Source organism: Marmota marmota, unplaced genomic scaffold, assembly GCF_001458135.2.
Source record: "Marmota marmota marmota unplaced genomic scaffold, marMar, whole genome shotgun sequence".
Lineage (NCBI taxonomy): Eukaryota > Metazoa > Chordata > Mammalia > Rodentia > Sciuridae > Marmota > Marmota marmota.
This window is the reverse complement of record NW_025999998.1, coordinates 23,623,725-23,629,510: the sequence shown is the minus strand read 5'-3', so window position 1 is coordinate 23,629,510 and position 5,786 is coordinate 23,623,725.

The following is a 5,786-nucleotide window of genomic DNA, read 5'->3' as shown; positions in this document are numbered from 1 at the left end:
TGGGGTTGCCCTATTACCATGCTTAAAGTCATGGAGTCCAGGCGAGGATAGGTCCATGACATCAGGTAGTCTGGAGTTTTTATTTTATAGGTGATGGAACTAGAGAGGTGTAGAAGTAACTTAGTAAAGAATGTGCAATGATTTAATGGATAGCATATTTTTTTATTCCTACAATCAGTTATTTTCCTATTGTAATATTCAAATTCTTTCTCTTTTGTAGCTTTCTCTCTTGTTTTCTCTCCTTCCCCCTCTTCCCTCTCCCACTGACCTCAGCTACTCTATATGCTCCTAAAGTGAATGCACGATGTCTTTCATTCTTTGTTTTCAATTTATTCCACACACACCTGGAAAGGCACCAGAGATGGAGAGTGCTGATAGTCAGATGGTGCGTCAGATCTCCCCATCTTGTCCCTCCAGATTTAATTCCCTCCTTTCTCTCCCTTGCTCTGTTCCTGAAGGAGCTTATCTACATAGGGCCATCAGTAGACCTCTTGCCATTTAGTTCAACCAAAGAGAAGTCTTGTCAGGAGATTGGAGGGCAAGAGGAGAGTGCAGTGGGGGCGCTTACCCTGTGTTCCCTCCCTACCAGGTCACCATGGTTGGGCAACACTTCCGTGAAAGACTTCTGCTTGGCAGCACATCTTCCCTTGAGGCCTAGAGGGGATAAGAGAGGCATGCTGTTATCTATCCTGGAGGCATGTCACCATCCCTTATTGGCTTTCTAAACCATCCCAGCACCTATGGAAATATCCCTTTATTTAACTCTTTTTGAATTGCCACATTTGGAGATGCTGTCTGTTACTTGCCTTGTCCCTGGTCAAAATGCAGACAGGAAGGTGGAAGCAGCCATTTATCTCCAGCATAAAGGGAGCATTGTGTGATCCAGGCTATCTGCCTGGACCTTTCTGTGGATATTCTTTTAAATCCTTACAATAACCATCTGAATTGGGTACGACTGAGCCCATTTTCCAGGTTGGGAAACCATGTCTCAGACAGGTCATATAGCATTGTTAGGATCACACAGTTGGTGCTTAGCCATTATCCTGATTTCCCCATAGGACCCCACCTGACCCCAAACTGTTATGTAATGATTGCATCTGCAGTGCAAATATCTCATCACAGATGGAGAGAAAATAGAAATAGGAGCAAGATTAAGTACTCAAGGAGTGAGAGAATTGTAGCGAGATTGGCATTATCTGTTCCTCTGGAACCCATCAGCATTGCAAAGAAACAAGACCTCTCTCACCAAGATGATGGTGGACAAATAACTGCTGGGGGCCACACTGGGTGCCAAACTAGTTGGCAGTCTTTGAACAGGAGCTTCCAGCTGCTTCTTGGCTCCCCAACCTGCCGGTAACTGCTGAAAGAAGCTAATCTTCCTTCATGCTCGCTCTTCCCACCCCCTCCAGATGCCCCCACAGTCTGGAACAGAAGCATTATCTCCCTGGCTCCCATTTAATCCTGGCAATCAGCACCTTCATGCTTCCTCCTCCCTGCCAGTGTAGAGCGCAGTGCAGCCTGAAATTCCCAGCTCTGATGGAGAGCTCTGAATTATTCATCAGCTCGATAATGGCAGGTGATGAGATCTTTCCCGATATGTCCCTGTCAGTAGGTGTTTATTAATCTGTTTCACCAGCCACCCTGCTCTGACTGTGGGGCCAGAAGAACCCCACCCGCCCGCCTGACATGTATCGGCAGAGACAGCACTTTAAAGACTCCCTTTTGCTTGGGAGGTCATCTGAAGGTTATTAGGAACAAATTATTTCTTCATTTCCGCTGACTGAGTAGATAGCCTTAATGATCTGTCACCTAGCAATAGCCTGCCTGTTCAAACATAAAGAATGGCAGGCTGATGGGCTTATAACTAGAATCAGTTCATTTCAGCTATTCTCTTGTCAAGCATGTTTCCAAGATACATATAATATTTACATATTCATGAGCCTCTGCCGACACTGATGCCATGAGGGGGCCTGTCTGATAACGTGATACAAGTTTGTACCGTGTCCTCAGGCACTTAAAGTCTATTAAGTGAATAAAGTCTACCCAGGGCCTCTTTTCTGGAGGTGTTCTCTATTTTAAACACAGCGAGTGCCATCCCAATTTTATACACTCAACTCCCTCTCCTTCCTTTTCCACCCCTCTATATCCACCAGAATCCCTTCACCTTACCTCTTAAGGAGAGAAAGCTCTGGTTTGGAGAAAACTAAGGGGCCAGCATGGGTTTCCCACCTCCTAGCAGAGTAAACTCATCCAAGAGATGTTTGCTTTACATTCCTTTAGGCTTCGTGTAGGTAACTCAAATTACATTGTGTAAAGCAAAGTGAAGTTACAGCTGGATTTGCAAATTTTGGACTTTGACAGCATTTTAGAGTCTCCTTGGGCTACTTATAGCTAATTACTATTTCATGCCTTTGATTTTGCCATGGCCTATGGTCTTGTCTCAATCTATCTAGTTGAGGATGGTGCCCCATAAATCTTGCTATAAAACTAAATCACCTGGGGAAGACCTGAAAATTGTCATTTGGAGAGAGATTCTTATTACCCTATCTCCAATCTCCTGTTTCTTACCCCAAAATATTCTTCCTACTCCTACTGTGATTTGGAGAAAAAGAAATGTAATTAGTTCAGACATCTCTCCATGATAATTTATTTTTGTAGCCCATGGGCGGTGCCATGAAACCTCAGAGGCCTAGGAATACAGCCTATAATTCTAAGATGTCTGAGTCTAGTTTGGGTTTGCCCCGTTTCTTCCAGGGCCCAAGTGCCATCCTTCTGGGTAGTTAGGTGCTACAGAGAGCAAATTGCTTTTTTTATTTTTTATTTTTGAGTTGTAGATAAACATAATGCCTTTATTTTATTTTTCATTTTTATGTGGTACTGAGGATCAAACCCAGTGCCTCACACATGCTAGGCAAGCACTCTATCACTGAGCAACAATCCCAGCCTGCAAATTGCTTTTTAAAATAGCATCAAGGTATCCTCAAGTATAAGAACCTTAATTACTTATTCATGGAGAATGACAAGTATGTGAAAAATAACATTCCATTGGGGAGTTGCTTGGGGAGGGTTTGGCAAGCACCTACTTCCTTCAAGTCAGTATTCCTGCAAGTGAAATGGGGATAATGACCCAAAGCCTTTTTTCTGTTTATGAAGTCATTATGACAATTAATGAGGTAGTAACTTGGTGAGTATGTTGGGAATCCATTGAGAAGATGACATTAAGGTACACTCAAACTATGACTGCTTGGCAGACAAATAATAACTTCGTCAAGCTAAGTATGAGCCATTCATTTGAAAACGTGTCAGAGCACTTGATTCTTTCACAGATTTATGGCTATTTCAGAATGGACATGGACTTCAGTTATCAGGACTGAAAGCCCCAAAAATATAACAACTGAAAGCCCAAAAAATCAGAGAGGGGTTTCTCTGACTGGGGAGTGGGATACTAAGAACACCATACTCTTGGTCTCCCCTTCTGCTACCACTGAAGAAAACTCTACTTTCAAAAAAAAAAGTTTGAAAATCTAAGCCTTTTTCTAACATTTGCACCAAGTGGTAATTTAAATGAAAGTTTCTATGTTTAAGTTACATAAAATAAAAGTAAAATTAAAATTCAGTTCCCCAGTCACAATAGCCACTTCATTTCATGTCTTCATAGTCACTGTGGCTAATTGCTTCCACGGTAGACCATGCAAATATGGGCCACGTCCATTACTGCAGAGTTCTATTGGACAGCAACTAATCCAGGTATTCTCGAACTTTATTGTGTGTACCTAAAAATAACTCAAGGAGTTTCTTAAAATGTACATTTCTGAGATTCATCTTCAGAAATTGTGATGCAGGTGTAAGAGGAGTTACAAAAATCTTAATATTTTAAAAGTTTCCCAATAATTTTAATGGAATGGTTTGTGAGAATATCTGGCTTTATTAATACAATTTAAACTTTGTTCCTCAGATCAACAGCATTAAGGACAAACTGGGAGCTTGTTTGAAAAGGAAATTCAAGAATTGGGGATGGAGTTCAGCAATCCATCAAGGAAACTTCCAGGCAATTCTATGTATGCTCCATTTAAAAACCACTAGTCTAGACAGAAAAGAAATAGAACTGTAGCCCCCCTGCAAATTACCAAAACTTAGATATAAATATTTGTAGTCTAAAATGACAATATTGAAATTAACTTATACATACATCAAATTTGCTTACATAAAATTCATTCATTTATTCACCCATCCTCCTATCCATCATCCTTCCACATTTTCAGGGTACCAAGCATTATAATAAGAATTGGGAATATAATATATTTTATAAATAACTAGAAGAGCTTGAAGTCTCCAAACACAAAGAAATGATAAAGAGATGAGAATGTTAATTACCCTGATTTTATCAGTACATATTGTATTCGTGTATTGAAATATCACACTGTATCATACAAATATGTACAATTATTACCCGTTAAAAATTGCTTAAATGTTTAAGGAAAGGGAAATGTTAATACCCTGATTTGATTTTTACACGTTGTATACATGAATAAAATTATGACACCATATCCCTTAAGTTTGCATAATTAATTATAAAAAATGAACTGAGAACAAAGTACTGAATAAATTTGTTATAATTTCTGCTTTTAAGAAGTGTGCAACTAACTGGTTGCTAACTCAATTTTTCTTAGTTTTCCTTCAGGTTTTTTTTTTAAGTGGGATGAAATAAAAATAAGACTATTTGCTCTAAACCAGAGGTCTGATGGTTTTCTAGCCCCCCACTCCTCACAGTTATATTAATAGCACACAGCAGTTGGTAGTTCACCCAGGTTTATATAGATATTCAGGGGAGATAAAACAATAGAATCCAGTTTTCCAGACTCCAAGCAAACACCAGCAATATTTGTGTAAAACAATGGATAAATGAATTTTCACTTATTCATAAATGAGTGTTCCAACTACTCATTTTAGTGAATTTATATATTGCATATCTTTAGCAGCAATTTACATAAAGCCAAGTCTTATTACAGCACTCAGAAACAAGATATTTATTAATTTCTCTTTCATATTCCATTTTTTCCTTAAAGTATTTTAGTATATTTTATATTATTTTAAACTTTTACATCATGGAAAACTTCAAACACAAACCCAGAAGGCTGTAGCTGCCGTGAGCTACAGCCCCCAGTCAGCTACATGGTCTCCAGGATCAACAAAGGATGCTCTGCAGTAGGTTTAGGGGATAGGGGTGCAAGAGCGCACTTTGCCACTTAGTTTTGTTTTGGATGTAGTCAGTGTTGTTGTTGGATTTTCTTTGCTTGCTTTTATTTGTTTTGCTATCCTAATTCCTTGATCTCTCAATGAGAATATTTGTTGAGTTTCACAAATACTGTCATCTTCCTTGTTCTGTGTATTTTAAGTTCAATGCCATGTTATGAAAGAAAAAATGTTATTGTAATAGAATTCTTATTTGTGGCTCCACCCTCCAAAGGTTGTTACTCTCAAGGATAAGGAGAACTAAGTTTTTCCTGGTGACAGTAGGGATGCTTAACACAGAGTCACAGCCAAAGGCCCTTTGTCTTTTGTAAGTGACTGGAGATTTCATGTGGCTTTGAAACATAGCAGAAATGAGTGTGCTCAACATTGTGTAGCAAAAAAAAATCCATTTTTAAAAATTTACTATTCCAAAGAGAAGAGAAAATTAAGGGAGATAGCACAAAATCCTTTTCTTTTCAAATAAGCAATTCTCAATGGTTGAAAGGCAGGATAAGAGAAAAAGTTTAGGATAAGGAGGACTGGCTAATATCTAT